The sequence below is a fragment of the Anticarsia gemmatalis genome, chromosome 14, assembly GCF_050436995.1.
Source record: "Anticarsia gemmatalis isolate Benzon Research Colony breed Stoneville strain chromosome 14, ilAntGemm2 primary, whole genome shotgun sequence".
NCBI classification, from domain to species: Eukaryota; Metazoa; Arthropoda; class Insecta; order Lepidoptera; family Erebidae; genus Anticarsia; species Anticarsia gemmatalis.
Genome location: NC_134758.1, coordinates 10,233,027 through 10,260,406, shown reverse-complemented (window position 1 = coordinate 10,260,406; position 27,380 = coordinate 10,233,027). Strand labels below are relative to the sequence as shown.

Genomic DNA, 27,380 nt, shown 5'->3' with positions numbered 1-27,380 from the left:
TATTTTACAGCAGACAACTTCCACACTAAGAATTGCTGTAGTGTCTTTTACAAACTTACAAACAGCGGACACAGAGTAGGTACAACCAGACCCGAAACAACTATTTGTGGCTCGCACAATTGTCCCTTGTGGGAATCGAACCAACGAACTCCCGACGTACTGGCACGGCGACCATCTTAACCACTGCGCTACTGAGGCGTGTGTGGTATGCAATTTTAATTAGAGTACCTTTAATAATTAAATATCTTATTTAGCTTCGCTTAATGTTCTATACGATGCAGTTAACTTTAGTATGCTAAACGTTTCGTGTGCTTATTTCTTTCTATTTTAGTTAAGAAAAAAATACAACTAAGTTTTTAAGTGTGGTAATAAGATTAGCCGACTCGGACCTAATTCTTTTCTATTTTCGCTTTAGAAACAAATTGTGCAATATTATTTACATTCATATGGATAAAATTAAGTTCTAAAGAGGTCTCGTAACGTTCTATATTAAATAGTACAGAAATAAGAGGATATATCCTATCACTTAAAAACTTCTCATGTACTAATCGGACATTATAATCAGATATAAATCGTAAGTAGCTGGGAGGGCGTTGAACTCGGTGTAAAGCGAAGGGCTGGCCACCTGCGAATCTAAAACAAGTGAAGCGGCCGAGCGGATTGCTGTTGCTGAGATAACGGACCAAAATGATAAACTGCCCCGCGGGTTTGCGCTGGTTAGGGTTGCCAGGACATACAGCGATACTAGGTACGCTTAGGTTCGATTTTTGGGTTGACAACTTAATTTTGTTAATAGCACGTTTGGCGCAGTGGTTAAAGTGGTCACCGTGCGTGTGGCGGATTCGAATCCCATCCGGAATAAATGTTTGTGCGATGATCATCAGTCATCATCATCAGTTATCAGTTGTCCGGTTACTATAGTACAAGCTCGGCTTGATGTGTAGTCATGGGGCGGCGGTTGTTCTGCTTAATAATTTAATACGGTAAGAGCTAAATATAGGATCATCAAAAGACCATCGATTAAGCTTCATATTGATAAACTCTGCTAAGCAATAGTTGATGAGAAAACGATGTTGAGAAGTGAGATGGTAGAAAGCTGTCAACAACAAATACTGTAGCTTATAGAGACATGGACAATTTCAAAGCGTAAACTGCTACTACAAACTCAAAAGTTTCACTTAATTAGCGTTGGGCTACAATGCAAATGACTAACGCTTATTCATAAAACAAGGCCACGTAGAAAACCCACAAAAATCTTTTAAAAAACAGTAACTTAGTGCGAAAAATCATTGTCGTCACAGCAGCCCTATTCGCTCCCGTACACATTGTACATTGTACAAACTGCACCATAGAACGTAGACTATTTTTAATATAAACCCGACTTAATATCGACCCTAACACGGCTCATTAAGGTCCATTTCTAATTGTCCTTACACGGTGTAGAACGGCTGACTGTCGCGGAATTGGGTCGGAACCAAACCAGCTACTAAGAGAATAGTTTAGGAGCTTATAGTAACGATAGTTTAAGAGCCAGTTCAATCGATGATGGGCTTTAGATTAAATGATGTTTTAGTTTCACAATGGGGTTGATAACGGTGAATCGTAAAGTTCAGAGTGAAATTCTAGAGTATGAGATGGCTGCTAAATAGTCTACAGTTAAACTTAATAATCAATTTTGAGTCCCGAGACAATATACAAAGCACGACCAAACTCAAAATTTAATGTACATCACCAAAATAACTTCGTGTGGGAGTCAAAGCGCTTTTGGGGTAGTGATAGAAGTATGAGATCTTTGTGACCATCTGACCACATCGCCGTAAAGGCCACCAGTTGACAACCTGTCTTAAAATACGGCCGTATTAAGCTGGTCTATTAGGTCGGGGAAAAAGTATTTTTGCATTATAGTATGTATGAACTTGTAATAAAATCTTTTCTCTTCCCCAGAAAGCTCGATATTTGGGTACCTCATGAGCTCACTGAAAGATTAACCGTGAACGCATTTGTGAGTCTTGAAGCCAAAGAGATTTTATTACAAGTTCATACTTACTATAACGCGAAAAGACTTTTTCCCCAACCTAATATGTTTGAATTACCATATTGAATACATAGACCGATCAAAAACAATAATGTATACACAAAAATTTTGATGAAAGCTTTATTGCAATTACGCCTTTCTGAATTAGGTGAGATTTTAGCCAAAGTAGAAATTAAAAAAGTTCAGATATAAAATTTTAATAACAATAATGATAATATTCTTACTCCGTCTCATTCTCCGTTATGTCAATGGCTACATTTTTTCCATCAATAAATCTTATTTCTTAATGACACAATAATACTTAACTAGATTAATTCATGGTATTATGTAGATCGAGATCAAAAACATTTCCTGTTAATGATACCACAAAAACAATGTGACGGAGACTTCCCGTCAAAAGTTGATCATTTATTTGATTATATCTATTTATTATATAGACATGTAACGCCTATTTCGTTCCATTATAAGTTGACTTATTTATGATGTACACGCCTATTTAAAATTAAAGTATAACCAGAGTTATGGGATATAGAATTAAAAGTATATTGAACTATGGCGGATGCACTGCCGTACCAAAAAGGATCACTTCATGTCATAAAATAAATTACTTTCACGACATACTCAATATCAACTGAACTGATTTTCAGGTCTGTGGATGTGAATGCGGTAAAGGAAATTTGTAAGGATCGCACCAAGTGGTACGAGCTCTCATTGTTGCCTACAAAGGCGTGATATTACGTATGTACTAATTTTTAGGCGGTTTTAAGGTTAACCCAGTGTTACCCGAGTGGAGCTGCTAGTAACTAATAATAAAAAAAAAACATTTTCAAAGCTTTGTCATCCAAAGTAAATATTATTATATTATATTCAAGCTCTGTTTGTGGTACTAAAGAACACAGATATATAATTCATTTCTCACCTTTGAAATCAGGGATAATCCATTTTACAATAGTTATTTATGAAAAAACCTTAAAGTTTTAAAGACTATAACGCCGGCGTCTCATTTCTGATTCAAAGTTAAGAATAAACAAAATAATTTCCTAAATTATTATACGGCAATCTTTTCATATTCTATTCGTACTTTAAGTATAGTTTTTTTTTTCAAAATAAACTATCGAACAATTATTTTAAAACTACTTTGATTAATAACGATAGCCTATAAGGAAATATATTTTTATATGTCCTTACTTGGACACCGATTATATTTGACATTGATTTAATGGCTAGCTATGTCATAATTTGCGATACATAAAGTTATTTAAAAATGTTTGAATATTTTTATTGTAGTTATTTTATGTCCACCGTTTGTATACATTTCATGAACTTATAATATTATTTAAACATAACGTAAACTTAACTCCACAGTGTATTTTTTTATATTAAATCGATTCGTCCATTGTCTACTTAACTGTCTTTGTTTCATAATATCGTTATTTCAATATAATAAAACGCAATAACGCAAAATGTACAACAATAAAAGTTTGTTGATAAAATTATACATGAAGCCAGCACGCACGAATAGCATTTTCCATTAGAAAATATATTGTTTAGTGTTTGACTGTTACTGCTGCCAAATAAAAAAGGACACCATTTTGACATTTTTGGTAGGCCCACAAAAAATCTGGTAATTAATTCAAAAACTATCTTCGTAACTCTGTCTTTGCATAATGGACACAAAAATCTATTAATTAGCTTCTATAATAACGATAAAACATTTTAAAACAGTATTTTTACTGCTATAGAATTAGAAAAATAAACAGTATAAAAAAATAATGGCGAAATTATGTAGCAATGTAGAAAAGAAACAACTTATGAATAAAATTTATTATTTCGAGGCTTAATTGGAGCAAATTCTTTGTATTTATTAATATAATTAAAATAATTTAAATTATGTGTCAACTGTCAATGTGACGTTAAAATATAACATCCGTTGGTTGGTACCGTATTTAGAAACCTGTACCTCGATTCTCTACCACTATCGACTACCGACAACCGGCTAGCTATCGAAATTTTGACATTTAGTATGTACTGCCAAAATGTTTCCTACGACACCCGTCAGAGGCGCTGATCAGATTTTCATACGAAATTTCTCGATGACAGTTCGGTTGTCGGTAGTCGATAGTAGTAGAGAATCGAGGCACTGGCAATATTTTTTACCGTGTTTTGTAATCGAGTTTGAATTACACATGAATTGTAACTCTGATTCTGTAGCGCGTTAGTGTAGCCGACTGGGCTTGGGTTTGATTCCCTGTTTTAGCAAAAGTACTATTCATCTTTTTTAATTTATAAAAGATTAGTTCGCAATACCTAGTAGTCCGAGGTTTTGTAACGTATTGCATAGTGGCTATAAATTTGACGTACACTAGTTGTCAACTGAGATACAATATAAGCCTGCAAAGTTTACACAACGTTTATTAGTAATACTAGAGTCCGGTAGCGACTTCGTCCGCGTGGAAACCCTTCCCATGTAAATCCCAATCCCTCCGGAACTCCGGAACATTTGGAAAAAGTAGCATATGTGTTATTCTGGATCTTCAGCTACCTATATATCAAATTTCATCGTAATCGTAGTATTTGCGTGAAAGAGTAACAAACATCCATACCAACATACATACTTACAAATAATCGCATTTATACTATTAATAAATACATATATAGAGGAAGGATATTTCAAATGTTAATTAAGTAGGCATCCGTACGCAATGCCTACTTCCAAAAATTGTGGCTTTATTTGAGCGACTAGCATTGAAGTTGTGAGTACATACGAGTAAGGCTTACCTATCCGTAGTGCAATGGATAGGTATCTGAGCCCGTTGTGTAAACCAACTGGCTCCAGGCAGGTCATTCAGTTGCGGAGAATCTTAACACCGACTTTTAATTTTTCCTGTGATGCCACCTGTCTCATTTTTAAGGAGATGGAACCACCCTCTGAATGCAACCACCGCTGTTATACCAACCCTTGATCTGTTGTCTCTGTTCGTTCATAGATGGCAGGCTTTTATAGGGGTTGCGTATTTATAGAGGGTTACTGAACAGTTAAGTCTAGTGAAAGATTTGTTGAGAGAGTTGACAGTATACATTTTTCATACAAACATACGTACATAAAATGACGGCTTTTCCCCATAGAAGTAGGCGGAGACCAAAGAACATAATATAAATTTGCGTTTTATAAGTTGATTGGTTCAAATTTAAGAAACTTAACTTAACTTTTCACCACCCAATTATAAAGATACACTGCTAAACTTTGCATTAACTTAACATTACCTCTTATGTAAGTACTAATACTTCATTATAAATTACCATAATAAAAATATACCAGCAAAACAATTTCAGCCACTGCTTTGGGAATATATTATTTTGTTTCAGTCAAAAATACATCTTTATATATATAATTCTTCTGTAAATGTGTATGTCACTGAACTTCTCTTAAACGACTGGACCGATTTTGATGAAATTTTTTGTGTGTTGATCTGAGAATGGTTTAGATTCACAATTGTGTCCGCTAGACAATGTATTTTTATTTAATTTTATGTTAAATATAAGTTAGCTAATTTTATTTATATTTAATATGGCAAAACAACGTTTGCCGGGTCAGCTAGTATGATATATTTTTGAAAACACCATTCGTATATTTATCGGTGTACCAAATTATATAAAAAATATCTGCAGTAGTTTCGAAACTTTCGCATATAAACTATAAGTGGGATCCCTTATTTATTCCTTATATGTTAAACTTATATATGTAATGTAAAACAATGGGAAGGTAAATATTGTAAGTACTAAACATAGTTCAGTAGTATTAATGAAGTTATTAGATTTTATAGTATGCTCTAATTAAGTTTGTATAGGGTTGACTAGCAGAACATTTTTGTAGTCAGCTAGAAAAAAAAATGGTTGATAAAAAGAACCTGATACAGGCTTTTGTGTTCAAAGTAATTTTAATACTGTATTTTGGACGAATTCCTGTGAAATGTTTATAAGGAGATTAAGCTTCCGGAATCAGGCTTGAAAACTATGTGATGATTAATTAATTGTAATCTCAGCTATTACAATTTTTATATAAAATTATATTAATACCCACTACATTGGACAAGATTACTTAAAACATCTTCACCTACAGCCTAACTAACATGAGCTTAGTATTGAACCTGTCCTACTCTTTATGTGAAGTTGATTAATCAATTTAAAATTACTTAATGCCCCACTGCTGGGCCTTGAGACCACCACGCTGGCCAAGTTCAATATTTTTCTTAAAAAAATCCATAACATAATATGACACGCTTTTTCATAGATCCTCTATTTAAACACAGCAGTGACCAACATATCTCAATAAAATACATAATAATATAGTCGTATCAACCCTACACATATTTACAATATCAACCGTACAAACCCGGACATCGTAAACCTCATGATACATTAACAAGATGAAGCGATAAGCGACAGCGGACAACTATCTGCGTAACGAGAGTCGTGAACATTTACGATGTGTATTTACGTTGTGTGTAACACAATATTTTGTACGCAACTAAATTTATATTATTGTATAACTAGTTTTCCTTTCGTGTGAATTGTGAAATACAGTTGTGTATAGAAAGGTATTATTAGTATTATATTTAATTAAATTAACTTTTTTGATCTTAATTAAGTTCATGCCAATTTTCATTTACTGTGCTGGTAATTTAGGAAAAAATTACAACTCTATTCTATTTCTGTGCTTAATTTCATCAAAATTGATCGAGTAATTCTGCTGTGTAGACTTGATTGGGAGATAGATAAATATATGCAGCCTAGTTCAAATGACAATTATGTGTGATAAGAAAAGTGATAACTAAAGCGACGAATTATTTTACTAAACTTTGCTCAACAAAACATAGAATATATTTTAGCAAAACAACACCTCATAAAGCTGTCTTTGTTCTATACACAATTATTTCGTTATTTAATCTACAGATTCTACATCTACAAGAGAACGTCGCTTTTAATCCTTGAGTACCTACCTTAAAATAATGCTTGTCTCAACAAAGTCTATAAACACTGTTTTAGCACTTACATTTGCATTTATTTACACTTACGTGGCACTAATATTCATCTTGAAAGCAATAGTCACAATATATGCTATTATTATAGAGATGAAGTAAGGATTTTGCAAGTTTGTATGTAGCGGAGTAATATAAAATGAACTTATTACTGTCCCACTGCTGATCAAGGGAGCCCTTGTAGGCCAGTCCTTATGGATTAATTAATGAGGGAGGGGTTCTATTAGGTCTTGAGTCAAACCCATTGACCAAGTGCGGTTTAAGCAGAGTAATTTTCGGAAAAACTTGAGGTATCCAGAAAATTGATTTTACTATTTAAAAAGTAAATTATATTAATTATAGCTGCTGTGATCGCTTGCATAACCCATTTTAGTCGCAGATATAAATTTATGAAACAAAGTCTACGTTTCATCTTCTGTCTTAAGCCATCCATGAGAATTTTATTAACATTGGATTCTCTATTAAAGCGTCACGGACAGGACCTTTGCATTTACTGAAATATGGATGACGATAAGTTATATACAATAATATACATAGAATGTATGTCACTGTAGGCATGTGCAAATTAGTTACGACTAACTATGCCAAAGCCGTACCATTACAAGCGGATAAAGTAAGTAGGTTTATTAATTTTCTCATCGTAACAATAGCTATAATATATCGGCAAAGTATGGCTTATAACGCAGAAACTGGATATATTTTAGAGCCTCTATTATAGATCAATAAAATTAAGTAGGACTGTTGAGAGCTGTTATAGCTAAGTGGTATAAATATTCGTTTCCCACGCAAGTGGAAGGGTTCAAAGCTAAGGTAACAAACCAATAAGTTTTCGAAGTTATGTGTGATAGAAATAATTAGCCATTATTTTAAGGGTAAAGGAAAACATGGTGATCAATTCTTACATGTATTAGATCTCTTTAAAACAGTTCGTAAAGGTATATAGTCTTTAACGTTCTTAGGTCTATGTATCCAGTCATTTCAGGAGATGACCCTTGTCCAGCAGTAGCCCGGGAAATGGTGAAATTTATTTATTTCATTTAATATCGGTGATTTAACCTTTATTCAATGTAAAAAAATCATAAACTGCTTGAATCTAGTTCTTCAACTGTTTCGGTGTTAAATTTTATCGAAATCAATTCAGCCTTTAAATCGTGCAAGAGTTATAAAGAGGCAGAAAGACTTTCGCATTTATATTAGCATGGAAATATGGATGTTAATTTAAAAACGTGCAGTACGACAAACGGAAATACTTATTCAAATTTCACCAATCATTCTCAAGTTTTTCGTGCGAAACCATTCACCTATCGTAACATTGTCACGAAAACGTTTACGAATTCCAATCGTGAGCCAATTAAATCGCTCCCGCTGTCGCTTCCGCTTATGCAAGCACACTACCTAATTAGTCACAAGGCCGCACGCGTGGGAACAGAGAACTATTCCGTTTAATATCGAATAGTTAACTGACGTTATAGTCGATTAATTTTGCATTTCAATCGATTCATAGTCGATTATATCGATGTTAGATTTGTGTTTGCGATTGGTGCGTTTTGACAGCGATATGTTTACGATTTGACTGTCTCTATGGCGTGGTCGGTAGTGTATGTGAACACCGTGCGAGAGGTCTCGGGTTCAAATCCTGGGTCGGGGCAAAAAGTTCAGAAATTCTTTTGCTCGAAGTTGCGCGGGTCGGCTAGTATATTATAAGGTGAAAATAAAATGTTAAAAATAAATATTTTACGAACGATAATATTTAACTAATTAACGAAATGCTTAGGTATAATTCTTAATCAAAGCAAATTAAACTTCAACGACTCACCTATCAAAAAATAAACTAACACAATTATTAAAAACTAATAAAGATAACTTAATAACAAAACCTCTATGCACCATAGATAATTGTCTATAACAAAAGAACAGTAACAACACTATTCATAGAGATGCACTAGTGATGTGCCGACAAAAGATTAATATCGATTTTTTTAGTTTTTTTTATTGAAACGTCAATCAGAGATGCGCATGATCATGGATGTGTTCCTTATTAGAGTTCCGTACTGAAAGGGTAAAAACGGGACTCTACTACTGAGACTTCGCTGTCTGTCATCAGGTTGTAGGTATCTCATGGAGCGTGATAGTTAGGCTGTTGAAATTTTCACAGATGATGTATTTCTATTGACGCTATAACTTAAAAACAGAATAAATTACATATAAGGTCGGGGGAAATGTCTTTTCGCATTATAGTATGTATGAACTTGTAAAAAAATATTTTCTCTACACAAAAAAGCTCGATATTTGGGTACCTCACGAGCTCACAGAAAGAAACCTAATGAACCGTGTACTCTTTTGTGATTCTTGAAGCCAAAGAGATTTTATTACAAGTTCATACAAAGTATAATGCGAAAAGACTTTTTCCCCGACCTAATATTTAAAACGGCACACGTCCAGCAAAACGCGATTTTTATAAGTAATGGTACGGAGCCCTACGTGCGCGAGACCGTTTCGCACTTGGCTGTTTTTTTTTAAATATATAAAAGGACTTGTTTAGATGTTCTTTTGTGTAAGATAATTTGTTCTTACTAACTTAATTATAGTAGATCGATTTATTAAAAGTCTTTGTGTTTTGTATCAATAATTATATTATGATAGAGTTTTGTTTAGACTCCTTGAATACGACGGACGCATATTGTTTCTTAAATATGAAATTTACAAATAAATTATAATAATATTTCTTTTGTTGAATAATTAATATTTATTTTGTTGAAGTTATATTAATATTTCTTTTGTTGAAGAGGTTTTAAGTGATCATTTATTTATTTTGCAAGATTACGCCCGTTATATTTGAAGTAGTAGGCAGAGATGGACAAAATATATCCACGTTTTGCAGTTTTCGACGACAGTCCCATGTAATAGAGGACGGGGATAATTCTATATACATGGTACATGGTAATAGATTATGTACCTGCCTGGTACATGGTCACTATGCTACTCCGGGCTACTATTGAGAAATAATCTAATATAAACCAGAAGAGAATAGAACTTTGATCGACCCGGTAATCAAATCCGATGCTTCATGATTTGCAGTCGTTTAAACTATTACTTTAAAGTTATTGAGTGTAAATACCTACTTATAATAGAATTATACCTTATTATCATTCTTTTATCTAGAGGTATAGTCCAACTTGTCTTGAAATTGAAATTACAAAATACTGAACTAAATTACAGACCTGTAGAAAATGGTAGCGCGTTTGATTTATGAATTTATCTGAAATTAGAAGGCCGGCTTGTAGTCATTGATCAAATTTTGCAATTAACGGTTATAATTATTGTATAGAGTATAAAAGTGATATTTTGATACTATCGCACTTCTTTGGTAAATAGTGCTTTTTATTTAGTCTTAAAGCAGATTTTGCTTTGAAAGAATCTATCTATCTATCTATCCACCCACTGTTGAGTATAGGCCTCCCCCTCAGCACGCCACTTTATACGGTCCTCCGCCTGTCTCATCCATTTCGGCCCTACCCTTTTTATGATGTCGTCCGACCATCTAGTTGCAGGCCTTATTGAATGAATTCGCAAAAAAAATGTAGCACGTGCTAAACACGCTGGATAATGTTTTTACATAATGTTTTTCTCTCAAAGCCTAACCCCTCCCTCATTACGGGAGGAGACGCTTCAGTAGTGGGACATTAACGGATTCAATTTATTTTATTTATTGTTATACTCCATTTAAACAACAATATTTTTTCAATGTTTCTAAGCCAACAGTAACGTCTTTGTCAAAGAAACTGTGCTATCTTTCGCTTTCATTAATTTCGCCATTAAACATTGACAAATCAATTCTATCTACAATCTAATAACGAATTAAAATCATAATTATGGTCCCAATCTCTTAATCTGAACTTCTACACTACATAGAAAGTAATCTTACAAACAAACAAACAAACACTGTTTCAAATCTGTTCTTTGTACTTTCTCGTCACAGTATACAAATGAAATTGAAACTTATTTGTTTAGCAAAAAGGTTGAAATTGCCTTGGCGTTTTGTTTATTAGTGATATCTAGGACTTACTGATAGGTTTCTTTAGATTATTGGAAATATAGGGTCAGTGGTCCGTCATAGTCTAAATAAATGATTATTACTTCTGTATGACAAGATGCATGGATGAAGATGAAGCAAAGGATCGTACCAAGTGCCGTTCTCTGGTCTCTGCCTACCCCTATAGGAAGAAGGAGTGATTTTATGATTTTTGACCTGAACAAAATTAGGTAGAAATTGTTCTGTTTACTTAAAAAAAAAACTACCTTTCTACGAATTTCTCTATATCGCTGTGACTTTTACAAACATACAAACAACGGACACAAAATACAACCAATGTGACACATAATATTTTCACATCGCTCAAATGTCAACCCCGAAGCACATTGCTTCGGTAGATTTAAAATACTAGTTATGACGATTTAAAATACTTGTCAAAAGTTTATGAAATAAAACATATTTGCCAAACCACTGCGCCACGGAGGCAGTCAATCTCTGGTCTAATAGTCTAAATAAGATTTTGTTTTTCAATTTTTTTTATATTCTACTTAATGGGATAGACAAAATAATCATCATGTCCCATCTTAAAGGTTTACGTGATGAGAATGCTTCACTACACTTCCCAAAAGAGGTACTAGTAAGCTTTAAACTATTTCGACTATTTCCTCCCAACTGTGTACTGAGCTCATTATCTTATATTCAATTTGATATAAAGTCGCTCGTTTAAAACGTGCTGCATGCGTATTGTCTTACTTTTAAACGTGTAAGCTCTGATAAGTTGCAGTGTTTTATCTTTTTCACTCAAATACATTTTCAATATTGATTGAAAGTGACAAAACACATTAACTAAACAGAGCTTACACGATTTTTATTAGAATAACAGTTATTGTGTATTCAATTGACAACTAGTAACCTTAAATTTGAAAGATATTTAATACTTACGTATATTCATCATTAAGGAAAAATATACACTGCATTATTTCGAATTAACGTAAAAAACTAGTTATCAAGAGATAAATAGTACGCAAGTATGAAATAGTTTGTAGTCATTATTTTTATCTTAATTCTTACCTTTATAATTTAAGGCCAAGTCCAAGGTTCCGAATCTGTAACAAAAATTACCAACATTAAGTAAGTGAGCTATAGTCCATAACATAGAGCAAGGGAAATTTCGAATTCTTAAAATGTCAAATATTCTTAAATTTTTCTCTGTATCATCTTTTTGTCCTATACACACACAATTTTCCTTAACTGTTGCATATTTTCTTCCCAAACACTCAAACCTTAACAAATCACAAAATCGAATTAAATTGAGCCATCCCACACCAAACAGCATCATAATATATAAACTATACGAGAAAATAAACATAGAGAAAAGCGTGCGCCCATATAATACAATAACAGTACACAAATTCTGTACACAGGCTATACCTAGGCAGTACCTAGGCTATACTTAGGCTATAGCTAGGCTATACCTAGGTCGCGATGTACACGTTCCATCTGAATGGAGGGTATGCGCATGCTCATGTATGCATTGACGGCATTACGCGACTTTAAAGTTACGGTCTTGTTTTACTAGATATATAGGACTATAGGTACTAAGTTATAGTCTACCTTTGAGAGCCTTCGAATGTATAGTTTATATAGAATTTAGAGTGTTATTGAGATTTAGGTGTATTTCCGAAAAAGTTGCTAATAGGCAACTAATGTAGTAAGTCTGTGGGCAAATGACATTGATATTTGTGTGTCTCCGTCACCCGCGCACCGTGCACACAAGGCTCTCTACTAAGTTGTTGGACTATAGTTTGTTAATATTTTTGTTTTATTGAGGAGTTAAATTAAATGTTTTGATTTTAGATCATTCAGCGGTAGTTTATGTATTCAATAGAGTATGATTTTAAACGCTATTGAGTAGATAAACTACCGCTTAATGTACCTCAGAAACCGGAGGTAAGTGCGTTATCTATTAAATATTGTGATATTTAGTTGATGAAAGGATTGTTGATACAGTTAATCTCATATTTTCAGTAAAAAAGAGCAGATACCAGTGAACAGCATCAGTATAAAAATAATAACATTGACGGTTGTCGTAAGCCAGTTTATTTGAGATGACAGAGGAGATACGTCAAGTTTGCAGCCAGCCTACTGCCTATTGATGCCATTAGCTAGTTGGCAAACGCATAACAGGGTTAGGCTGTGTTTTGACTGAAGATGTGCGAGGTAGTTAATCGAGGAATAGCCCTAAAAGGGTAAGCTATGCTTAACGCTGCTATGTCCTAAAGCAACGATTATTCGCTTACAAACCTGTAAGCGTCAGGGTCAAGCGATCTTAGCGCGGACTTTCCAAAGATGGATAGCCGCTTAATGGTGCTTGACCTGAGCAACTTCGTGTTCCGGAGGGCTCATAAGTAGTCCTGGGTCTTGTCAATTTAGATAAAGGCCGCTAGGTTATGTCAAAAGCTTACAGACGGCTTGAACAACTTTGACATTAGGCTGACCACCAGCTATCCAAAAAATAATAACTTCTTTTTACTTTTAAAAAGACAACTCCCACTCTAAGAATTATTCTTGTGTCGCAGGGACTTTTACAAACACACAGACAACAAACACAAAGTACAACCAGACCCAGAACAATAATTTGTGAATCGCAAAAATATTTTTTCCTTGTGGGAATCGAACCCACGACCTTCGCGCCACGAAAGCAGTCAAACTCAGATAGGCTTTCTCCTCGCTTCGCTACCTCGTACATCTTCGTAACTAACGAAGCCTTATTCAAAAGATACGCTGTCAATGTAATGGTCACTATATTCCAGCCCTTTTATGGTCTAAGGTACAATAGTGCCAATTGACTACATATTTCTGAGCAGTTTGCATATATTGTGAAAACTGGTTAAGATAGCGGTCTTAAGGGTTGGATCAGAATTTAGTTTAATAGGTCGTGTGTGGGTGATGATGATTTATATAATAATAAGTAAGTAATAGATAGTAAATCATATTAATATATGGATACATGAATTAAAAGACATTGAATTATTTTATGGACTTTTTAAAGTCATAATGATCATGTTTTACTATAAGACTAGGCTTTTGATGCATAGGATTTGCATACATACAAAAAAACACTCCTTTTTCTTATAGGGGTAGGCAGAGAGCAAAGAAATAAATTGTCGAATTGTCACAAGTCGTCTAACAGTTAGATTTCTCGTAGTTGCGAAGGCTTTTCATCGGTAAAATCGTTAAGAATCTCACAAATCTGTAATATAATGTTAAAAATAGTGTACATATGTAAAGTTGAAAACTATAATTAAAATACATTTTGTCCAGCATAAGTTTCTCATTTCTCGAAAATCTACTCAACTGGGTGGTAATACTAAAACCTAGATTACCACACCTTTAAATTCACCAGTAATATTATGTCCCTTTCCGGTGTGCTTCGTTAAAAAGAGATGGCAGATAAAAACGAGTCCAGCTCGACAATCGGTACTACAATCGTTTTGTTATGGCTAGTAAATGTCCCTTGCTTGTTCCAGGTCGTAATATTCAGATCTGATTAGCTGAAGACCTGGTAGATGGGTTGTTGAACGCTTTTGAGGAATTAAATTTTAATGGTAGGTTGAAAATTGTTTAGGATGAAAAGGTTCCTTGTTTGTGTATGTATTCTGAGATCTAAATAATTAATATAGAAAATGTATGTGTTGTGTTATTATTAAGGAACCATTACAATAAATATAATACATTGAAGATCTATCCATATTTAAATTTACGATAACTGTTTCGAAGAGTCACCTATTATGTAGCTTTGATTATTATCACTTAAACTAAAATTTGTGTACATAAATATGTACATATATGATTCACAGACAAATACTTTTGTGTGTCCTATGAAGACTATGTCTCCACAATTAATGCATTTCAAGAGTACCGAGACAAAATAATTATCTATGTCTTTTTGAAAATTAACTTAGAAAAATGCTATTTATGTGCGAAAACTTTGTAGAGGGCCTTGGTACGCGCGATTAATCTAGATATAAAATATTATGTTTATTTCTAAAATAGCTGTACCAAACAGACCATCATCAGCTGTTATATCAAAATCACTGATGTTCTCAATTATGATTTTTATATACATACCTTCGCCACCCATGAATCCATACCAATATTATAAATGCGAAAGTAACTCTGTCTGCCTGTCTGTCTGTTACTCAATCACTCCTAAACTACTGAACCCATTTGCATGAAATTTGGTTTGGAGATATTTTGTTACCCGAGAAAGGACATAATATGCTACTTTTTACCCCGGGAAAATGAAGCACTCCCATGGGAAAATTCAGGTAGCGGACGAAGTCGCGGGTAAAAGCTAGTCTATATCTATACTAATATTATAAAGCTGAAGAGTTTGTTTGTTTGTTTGTTTGAACGCGCTAATCTCAGGAACTACTGGTCCGATTTGAAAAATTCTTTCAGTGTTAGATAGTCCATTTATCGAGGAAGGCTATAGGCTATATATCATCTCGCTACGACCAATAGTAGCAGAGTAGCAATAAAAAATGTAACAAAAGCGGGGAAAATCTTGAACCATTCTCTCTTATGTGACGCAAACGAAGTTGCGCGGATCAGCTAGTTTTATATATATACCTCCGCCATCCATGAATCTCGCACGAGAGGCTTTCTACTAAGTTATAATGTACACATTTAAATATTATACTAAGTTAAACATTTTCTCCTTACACAGCTATTCACACGGGTAATCTAACGAGCCTATCTAACCAGCGTTATAGCAATCCGTGGTATTCATTGAGTTTTCAATCCTATCTGTCATCACGGTATCGTGGCCATGGATCGTGATCCGTGCCTCAGATCTGAATACGTCACGTATGGACAGTCAAGGATAGCCAGGAGAGTGACAGAAGTATAGAGTAGAAACGTTTTTGAAATATTCAAAGGTTATTTAAATTGGAGTACAAGAAGAGATAGTTAATGGCGCCTAAAATGTTGTAAATAAATATGGCGTAGAGAGACTACGATTGATGGTTGTGATAGTTAGGTAGCATTATCCTGCAGTAACCAAAGCTTTATATAAGTATTCTTTCATGAGCTGTCAATTAGAAAACCAATTTAGACCCTAGGCTGGTCTTCAACTTTAAGAAGAATATAAATAAATCTTTGTAAGTATAGTGACATTGATGACTGGGAAACTAAAAGGAAATTCCTGCTTACCCAAACGGTAAATTTAGAGATGAATTATGAAATCATTTTTTATTAAGTATATTTCAGTGATTTCAGTCCTATCAAAACTTCCCTGTCCAGAAAACTAGCCTTAAAAGACTGGCTTTCCGTAACAACTCAGGACATAACCAGCCAATCTTAAAATTACTTATTGGCTATCAATCCATATTCACCCGTTCCTCATTCATAAACAACACTACACAACGTTGATCTGTTTCTCTAAAGCTCAAACTAATTCATTCTCATGTGATACTTCTGTATCTAACTTGCATTACGGTAATACCTTACAGAGGAACATGTCACGTCTAAATGACAACGCGATGGTGATCTCATTGCGTTTTTGCACGATTCACCTGCGCGTGCGCATTCATAGACAAAACGTCATAAATCTCACACAGACCAAACAAAAATCAACCTTAACGCTTCGAACTTAAGGTTTATAATTACATGAGTGGTGGAGGGAGTTAGAAAAAAATAAGTACATCTATATTGAATGCTATGTGAGAATTTTACGCCGACTGTATTTTATGTTATGTTTTTTAGTTTTAACAAGAATTTCTTAGTTTGATGTTTGTAGCATCTGCCCTTTATATATTGATGGTTATTAATATTTATAATGCTAATAATTTAATTGTACAATGTTGCTGCTTACTGTGTAGGTTGCTACTTGGGTAGTTTATTAACACTTTTTAATGGAATGGAGGAACAATTATTGCTTAGCGCTTGAAATAATTTTTCAGCTATTGGTTTACCGTTTTTTACTTACTTTTCTCCTTAATTTGCCGACAAATTAATCACTTTGTCGGCAAATTAATTACTTGTGATTTTCGCAATCAAGACCCCAATATTGACAAGTTAGTCAGAACAAGTGATTTAATATGTATAGATTCTAATTTATTTTTAGCGCAAATATTTCATCTTGTTACATAAACTAGATTTTTTTATCATTATTCTTTTGTATTTTTTTTGTTCTTATTTGGCGTGACAATTTTTTCACAGTATTTTTTACCAATTTATATTTGAACTCTACATACAAAAAACACCTTGAAAGGCTTTACAGCTGTGTTAATTGCCAGCAATCGTTTTCCCATGGCTCACAACCAATAAAGTAACAAAAAAAACCTCCGGTGGTCCAATATTGGCTTCATTATATCTAAAACCATCATTGATAATTTTTTATCGAAATCCGAGCCTATAATTTAAGATCCGTTTTAAGAAGTAGCTACCGGGGCAAGTGACCTTACGAACAAACATTCACTACATAGTATTGTAAATTAAAGTTCGTGTCTGTTTGTTTGTTCGCAATTTACTCTGAAACTACTGAACGGATTTTAATGTAGTTTTCACCAATAGATAGGCTGATTAATAAGGAAAGTTTTGGTGTATAATTTATCTTAGTTTTGTGTAAATTAATTGAAATATGATGATGATTATACATGTCGTAAATTAGAGCGTTGTCATGTGATGGTTTAAAGTTCGGACAGAACAATGTTCGGTAGTAGTTAAAAGTATTTTTTTACTCATTTTCACGTCCGTTAGTTCGTGGGAATTTATCAATGGTGTGAGGTTTTCATTAATGGTTTTTAATAGGGGTTTTCGATAAGATAATTGGTGGAGTGAATGATCGAGGTTGTAGTCAAGGTTAAAACTTTCATAAGTAACTAATTACTTTTGGATACTTATATACTGCCATTTGCGGTGTGAAAGAGATTATTACAAAAAATTTAGGTATGATTAGTAATATTTTGAGGGATCGTATGATGTTGAACAGCAAGTTTTAGTATACTGACTACTTTGAAAGCGTTTTTCGTAGTGGTGATATGTGTGGGACAAATGGTCGTTTATAAATACTTTTATGAGATCCGGGTACATTTATTTTGAAATCTTTTTTCGTAGTATTTGTGGTGTGGTGGCTGATCCTGTACTTTTGTGTGATCCGGGCTCGATTCCCGAGTCAAACAAAGTGTAATTTCTGTTGAAATATTCTTATAAATAGAATATAGTTTAGTTATCAACACGACATATGACAACAAGATTACTTGAAACTTTACTAGTGTGATGAAATGTGCCAAAGGGATAGGAATATGTTGTCCCTTTAAAAGAATGAAGTGGTACCAAAAATTACCTATTTATATATAAGAAGGTCTACTTGCCGGTCATTTAATCTATTTCTAACTGACATTTTATATACAACCTTGATAACAAGCAATCAGAGCGGCTTACTGATTGAGCTGTACGAAGGCTAAAGTTTGACATTTAAGAGTCTAGCAAAAAACTCGATCATTCTTATTAAATACTTTTTGATAGGTGTTAAAGATTTATCTGATCTATTTATTTTGACAAATTAAAGGCTTTTATTATGTGTTGCTATTGTTGAAGTTTAAGGTTTAGATATTATCTTATTGGCACGATTTTTATACAGAGTTTTTTGATAAAGTAGGTCGTGCACTTGCCTAAAATTCAAAATTCATAAGTTTTGCAAGGTGAAGACTGGCTCTGTCCGTATTAAATTATTTGTATCATCTTATTTATCGCATAGATGTCATTCCGTGATGAAACCAGGTATACCAAATAAAGTCCCTCAAAAGGCAGGTTGTGCTATGAAAATTTCAAATCCTTGCACTCATTAACAAATTTAGTTTTCCAAAATTGTGGTCATTTTGTTAAAATAATAAGTACCTAATAAAATAGATTGACCGACACAACAAAAACCAATAAAAATAGATATAAGTACCAAACAATATTATAAAATTTAAATAACTTTAAACAGCTTCTAATTCACCATTTTAAAGTAACCCTATACTTCCAGCATTGTCTAAAAGGGTCCTTAAATCTTCCACAGTTCAAAGGTGGCACAATAAATAAGGTAGAGGCTACATTACAAGCGGAAGCGAGCGCGTGCTCCGAGGATGCGGTGAGTAACTCGATATGAGACCGTGGCGCCCGCTAGTGTCGGTTACGTGAAACTTTATACATTGGTAGTAATTATTTCACACTTGTAGTTCAGTGGACATTGTTATGATTGATTTATTTTATTATTGTTTCCTTGACAATAAATATGCCATCAAAAACATTCTGTAAAAACCTCAAGTCTCGCCGTAAAAAGTTGTGAGATTGATATAATACCAAGTCGATTAATCTATTTAGTCTCTACTTAAAGGACCTTCTGTCTTAAGTTTTTACGTATGTTATTTTCATGCCAATTTAATAAAAAATACCTTTAAAACAATTAGACCGACCTGGCCATCGCATGATTTAATTATTAGTATGTATCACACTACACAGCACGACGAGAAGTTAATGCTCCTGAAATGTTAATGGCGAATTTGTGTTTTCTTGCGATGACCAAGTCGATCTAATTGTTTTTAAGGTATTTTTTATTAAATTGGCATGATAATAACATACGTAATAACTTAAGACAGAAGGTCCTTTAAGTAGAGACTAAATAGATTAATCGACTTGGTATTATATCGATCTCACAACTTTTTACGGCGAGACTTGAGGTTTTTACAGAATGTTTTTGATGGCATCTCACTTCTTTTTGTAGAGCGAACATAAGTTCAATTTGTATGGAAAAACGTTTTTTTTTCATAATTCAACATATTTTCCTATGGGAATGTTGTTCAGTTTCATGGGCTAAACACCCTTATCCACCCTATACCCCCTCCCCCGTTATGTCTCATATAGTAGGTACCTATTTACTATTTACACCTATTTATTTTATTTTCTACTGTAATAATAATTCATTAATTGCAAATGTAACCTTGTAATCTTATACATTTATATGGGATTACAAAGTTATTGTTGCAGTTGGTGTATTTAGAAAACTGGACCGAAATTAGAAAATATTAAATTTTTCCCATGATTAAGACACTAAACCCTATTTGTATTCTAGATTTTAAGCTTCTAAGTCTGCTAGAAGTACCTTAGACTTTTGATGATCGGTGAGTCAGTGGGTCAGTGAATCAGTGAGTGACAAAATTCAAAATTTTAACAAGTTGTCATTCCTAAACTACTGGTTCAAATTGACTGAAATTTTAAATATACCGTGTTTATACAATGACTAATTAGTTGCTGAAAATCCAGGCTTCTTGTTTTATCCACAACGAAATTATAGGGGTGTCAAAATAGCCCGAATTGCTTCGAGAAAAGGATGTTACGGCCGTGTCGCTTTTTTTTTGCTCGACTTGCGGGGGCACTTCCGTGCCCCCAGATAATAAACCAATCATAGCGTTGCTGTATTGTTTTTTTAATTGAATAAAATATGTTTCGTTATGGAATATTCTGCTGTAGGGAGTTAATACCCACAAAAGACGGATGTTTTTTTTCTCAAAGTACATATTATTATTAATTTTTAAACTTTTGTGTTACATGTTTAAAATATAGATGACGGGAATTAACGCGTTAATTTAACATATTCAAGGTAGATCTTTACTTTCAGATTTTAAACGATTTCTAAACAGACTTCAATAAAAAGGAATAGGTTCTTGGCAATATTTTTTTCGTTACGTAGCTATGTGTGGTTATAACCTATTTTGGTACAAATACTTTGCATAATTTTCATGTTACTCTAGACTTGAAATCGAACTCTGTACCATCAACTCTTTGGTTTAAGTCAAGGTATTTAACCTTACCATTTCAATAGCAAATAAAACCACACATTCCATAGAAAAAATCCACTAGAAAACCAATTAGCACATACAAGCAATCCCTTTTCATCTCAGAGCTAAACCTTCATAATATTTACTTAACTTCGTGTATACCGTCGGTCACACTCGGCAGGCGCTAATCATATTACGGAACCTCACGAATGACACCGCTTCCTATTACATAAAAACAGTGCTTATACAACGACTAGTGGACCTACGCGGCTTCACTCGCGTAAAAGTTAGGAAAATAAAAGTTGACTTTCAGCTTTAATTTAAATCGTAATAATTTTCCAAAAATCCTGAAATATGTGCTTATTTATTTCAAACGAAAACTCCAAATATGAAAATTCATGCCTCTAGCTCGGAAAATGACAAACTTTCATCTCCTTATTTGACCCCCTAAGGGTGAATTACTAAATAATCCTTTCTTATGAGGTGCCTTCATCATAAAAGGCATCCTTTGGCCAAATTTCATGTTTCTAACTTATATGGTTTAAGCTGTGCGATGATTATCAGTCAGTCAATCATGCAGGACAAGTAATCTTATATCTAAAATTTCCATGTCACAATGATAGTTACCGTATTCCTCCGAAACGGCTTGACCAATTCTCATGAAATTTTGTGAGCATATTGAGTAGGTATGAGATGCTATTTTTCAAACCCCTAAGTGACACTATTTTTTTTTATTTGTATGGCAGTCAGTTAGTATATATCTAGATAGATTCCTTTTATCGACACTGGCCGGTTATTTGTGTACATTGACTCGCAAGATCTGGGATAAATAAAAGCTTTTAAACGAGTATCATTTTCTCGGCAATAAAATTTATGGACGGTAAGTATGGTCGGCCAGTGGCAACTAATGCTTTGTTCAGTAGAGATAGAGATGACTAGTGACTAGAGTAAACGATCGCATTACGAAGATTCATGTTCGGTTCTCGGGCCGAGAGAAATTTTTCCTATGTTATATGCATATTATCACGGCTGTTATACTCGAAGGTTTAAGCAGAGATGGCAAAGTCGGTAGTGAATGCAAGTGACGATCATGAGATGTCGGATTTGATTTCCGAGTCGGGAAAAGTGCTATTCGTATTTTGTAATTTAATTTAAAATGTTTCCCAAAAGTACCCTGGAGTTTGATAATGTGTCTGTAATGGCAATAGACTCACCCCCAATTACATAGGACTAAGATTTATTACATGGGACTAACATGGTTAATATTTTATACACCTCTGTCTAAACCTTCGCGTAGAACGTGCGAGAAATTATGTATGTATGCATATTTTCAATCTCAAGGTTTGAAAAAACAAAGAACAAATATCTTTCTCAAATAAAACTATGATCTAATAACAAGTCTATTTCGCACTGCACTAATAATTCTGACCTCAATTCATAAGGAAATTGCCTTAAACGCATGTTAAATAAGATCTGGTTTAGTGTTTAAATAAATATTTGGTTTTTGTATTAGAGGAAGTTTGGTTAAAAAAATAGGAAATAGATCGTTCTTTTGTTTTCGTAACGCAAAGGTCAAATGTGCTCCGATTGATTGCATGATATCTTTATTTTAATGTTTGCGTTGATGCTGCATACTTAAAGAATATATCGTGATTATAACCAGAATCGACCATGATATTTCATCTGCCAAAAATCGGTCGCGGTTGTTACTCTCGCATAGGCCTTTTAAGCCACAAAGGAAGATGTTCATTGGTTTCAAATATTCCTCTGTCTGACGCCACTTGAATCAACTGCAATAGTTGGATACAGCCTAATGATGATGAAACCAAAGATCTTTAATATGTGTCTGTTCGTGACTATATTAATATTTACTTCACTGTTCGGTTCACTTCATCAATCAGTAATGAAAAAGGTTTAGCTTTTCATAATTCATTAGCGTTTGTATAAATAAACTAAAATATAATTATGTCTTTGTTAAAGATAAAATCAAAGTGTATAACAGAAAAATTCTCTGGCCGTAAGTATATTATGAGTATTCGATAACAGCAAATGTCATATTGTACTTCCAATAACTGTTTGGAGAACGCACAGTTATTCCAGAAAGTATTCATATACACTCAACTTCGATATGTTTGTCGTGCGTGCCCAGAATTTATTTTACTGTCCAAATCGGTGATTTTTTGGGCACGACATTCTTTATAACTTTTAATGATTGATGAGTCACAGTACACGGTACTACGAGTACCTACACGCAGTGAATCAGAATTATTCCCAAGAAATTACGTTTCAGTACATGTGACCAGCTTACGGGTTATTTCTTACCGACTTGTTGACTTGTATTTCCATCGCCGAGCAAAATGGTCATGGGTCAAGTTAGGGACATAAAGGAAACTCTATATACATAAAAAAACTGTTTACTCTCGATATTTAGCTCAGTGGTTACAGGTGATCTCGCCGCAATAACCGTAGCGCCATATGTGATAGGTTCAAAACCCACTTGGGAAAAATATTTGTATGACGAACACGAGTATCTGTTCTGTGCCATTTATCTATATTGCTTAATATTTAGAAGTATAAAATTATTTATTAGTTCTTCTATCGTACAAGCTCTACTTGTATTAACTACATGGATTTTTTTATTTATTTTCTCGCCCAGTCATATAAAAAGGTGTTAAAAGTTTAAAACGCACAAACGATTATTAAATCTTAAGTTTTTAATCCTCAAATTCTTTCGTAAGACTTAGGAGGCGAATACATATGTATCGGTTATCTCAGCTCTCAGTTTAATCGACCAACAACCAATTACATCACTTCTAGCATTTCATAGGAACTCGTAAAGGACTGGTTTTGGACCACAGCATTCATCACTTAGTTAATAATAGCATTCAGTGTAACCTCATTAATTCTGAAGCTGGCGTAAATAGGTTACGAGTTGTAGAGTTAGTGGTAACTGGTACTTGTTGTGTAAAGTCAGGTTTATAGTCAGGCAAGGAGGTAAATGGATTGATTTTGAAGTGGTTGCTCTTATTATTTACTGTTGAAGATGTCAATGCGATAACACGGGTTTATTTTTTGTTATACTAGAGCTACTATAATCTGGCTGGCTTTGGTTTTGCGAAGGCAAAACCAAAGCCTTCAGCCAGATTACAAAGGGCGAACCTTTACAAATTTGACACTAGAACTTTTCACAAGAATTACTATTTCGTACAAACATAAAATTACGCCATTTAACCTTAAGGGGTAGGCAGAGTCCTAAGAACGCCAGTTGCTACGATCCTGAAAGTACAGTAAATTTATGAAAATCTTATGAATGTCCTTCAGGTAATCAGATAGGGCTTAAGGAGCTAATCATTAGATAGTTAGGGCTCTGAAAACTACCTTTCATCATCACCTCATTCAGGATAAACATCAAAATATTATTCAGTTAAGGCACTCACAGTAGCAGGCAAACATTCTAGCAATACAAACATCATATTTATGAAGCTGAACATGACAAGGAAACAATCAACTTTACAGACAATTAACTTCTAAATTTTATTAGTTTCCACTGTCAATTTGAAACAAACTTGTTACCTATATTTGAACCAGTTAATTTACACGTTAAAACCGACAGTGATTGTAAGTCGTAAACAATGAGATATACGCTTGCGAAGTAAAGAACGATGTTTCTTTGATTTATTGCTGTGTATGTAAAAGTGAATTGCAGGTAATATGAGGTAATAAAAACTAATGATCTGTGATAGAATCTTTCCTTTCGTTTACTAGTATTATTGATGCGAAAGTTTGTTAGAATGAATTTTTAGTTTCGTTGGCTACACCTTCTAGATGAGAGAACGCCCTAGATAGACATACAAAGATCATATCGGTGATGGCGGCCTGAAAAAAAATCAGGTAGTACCTGCAACGGTGGTTCTATATCACAAGATTTATGGATAAGAATAACGTAAGGGAAGTTTGTAGAGTTTTGTCTTTTTATTTTAATAAAGACTACTCCCGTACTAAGAGTTGCTCTAGTGTCGCGGGGACTTCTACAAACACACAAACAACGGACTCAAAGTACAAAGGGAATCAAACCCACGACCTCCCGAGGTAGCGGCGTGGCAGTTTTTGATTTCTGCCAGCTCCTATGAAAAAGTGTCAGTTTAAGTCTGTGCGTGACATTTGGCACCAAGTTAGTTATACATTTTATAATCTGAAGTAATACATATATGAATATTTTTACCCCGGAAAACTTCCTAAACAGACGAAGTAGCGGGCTAGCAGTTGGAATATATCAGAAGTTCTCAAATCATATATTATCTTCAGTGATAGTGAGAGTCCACATTACGTATTGCCAGTAATAAAACCAACTTTACGCGCTATTACGCAGTTTCTATTTTACTTTTTACTGCTTTACGCTCGGTTTTTATGTTTGAAAGAACATTACTCTTCTTTTTTGTTTGTCACCTGATTGGCTTACATCATTTTGGTAACAGAAGAAAATAAAAAACAGCATTTCTAGAAACCGTTTTGTAAACTTAGCTTGTTGAAAAAAATTTCTGGAGGTTTAGTTATGCCTTGTCGTTTAGTTTACATTACTGATTGTTCGCAGCTCCTCGCTTTATCAATTATAATATCAACCACATTGTAAATCATCTAGAGATTCAAAAGACTGGCCGTGAGTTTCTTGCTAGCTATTCTCATAAGGCTCTACTCCCTTTCCGATGTAGTGGTACATTCAGTAATACGTAAGATTAACGTAGTAACACGTGTAATGGATAAAAACTCTAAGCAAAAAAGGCAAACTAACTAAAAAAACATTCAAAAAGTTTCACAGCACAATAATTCACTATCATACTACACAGCAACTCCGTGATTACCAAATAACTAGGGTCATCGCGCCAAATAATTGCTGACAGACATTTCGCTACCAAGATCACGTTCAACCACAAACGAAAATCAACTCTAACACTTTAAAAATAAGGTTCCTTTCACCTTGATGTGGGTTGGTTGTAATTTGGTAATGGCATTGACATGAAACGTGAGGTGCACGTTTGTTTGTATGTTTGTATGTATGTGAGCCCTTGACAGGTCTTGTATTACAATAGAGTTATGCAATGGTATTTAAATGCATCGCTGGTGTTATGGTAATGGCTTTGATGTGGGGTATTCATGCAGATAGGCTTAGTACCTGTTTAGGGTTTTTAATGATTCTGACTGGTTAATTTGTTTGCTATCGAAAATGGGTTATCGAAAGTCGTGTTATGTCGGATTCCTACCGACTAAAACCACCCTCGACCAGCTTACGGCACTAATCAGGGAAACTTTGGTACCGCTGAATGCTATCAAAAGTTTTCCTATGTACCTGCTGAAAAGCACACCTCTTGTGAAATGCATCACTACACGCCGTTAAAAACCAAGCTTGCTGGTCCTAGGAAATCGTTTCGAGCCAGTAACATGGCTCTACTACTACTACAATGTAAACAATAAAACAAAAATAAATAAAAAACGTACTTTAAAAGATCATTGCATCTCCAACTTCAAATGAATATTAAATAACCTTACTGCATAAACAGTGATTACATTGCGCTCAAATCAATCGACCCTGAATTCATAATTCATTGATTTTCAGTTCAATAATACAGAATAAATTATCAATTAAAATATTTGCACGCCGAATAATATGATGCAATGATTTTATAATGAATTTGGCAAATCACGTTTTTTTTTATAATTTTGTTTAAAATACATAAATATTATACAAATTGATTTTTATTTGACACGGTGCATTCAAATTCATTTGTTTTAAAGATAGTGTGAAATTTTGTATTCGTGAATGAATTTGGTTCTGTGTATATTGACTGTGTTTATAAAAATGTGTTACGGTACGGAATAATAAATTGTAGTAAATTTAATGATATGATTTCGACGATATTTATTTCCTAAATATTTTTTGAATTTATGCACAGATTTTACAGTTTCTGTAGCAAAAGTATATAAAAGCTTCAATTTAATATGTGCAATAAAAATATATCTCTTTTCTCTCATTCGTGTTTTACAAGTTATTGGAGAGATGTAGTAATAATCAATAGTAAACTTAACAAATACAGCTAAATCCATAAGTTAATACATTCCCATGGAATAAATTGTAGTATCGCATAAGCTAGTAATATTTCAATCAAATACATCGCAATACATTCAATATTAATAATTTCCGTACAACACGTCCGTACTTTCATTTTCTATTAGTAATTCACTTTCTTTCCTATTATAGTGACAAGCTTGGTTCGGAATTGATTTATTTTTTGTATTTATGTCTACGTACTTTGACTGATTACGACATGTACGTGAATCGGAACGCATGGAAGAAAGTGACAGATCGGATTTCCAAGATGGCGATTGGCGCGCTTTTTATGGCCTTTAGAGTATTGGAAAACATGGATTATCTATTAAATGAAAACTATTTC

The 27,380-nt window shown here is 33.8% G+C and overlaps 1 protein-coding gene across 1 annotated transcript in view; it reads right to left on the bottom strand.

The window, feature by feature from the left end:
- LOC142978418 (uncharacterized) overlaps positions 1-27,380 on the bottom strand; it is a 120,820-nt gene that overhangs the window by 34,113 nt on the left and 59,327 nt on the right. The window contains exon 2 of the mRNA XM_076122858.1: positions 12,179-12,213. The gene's annotated coding sequence lies outside the window, so the exon portion shown is untranslated. The remainder of the gene's footprint in view (positions 1-12,178; positions 12,214-27,380) is intronic.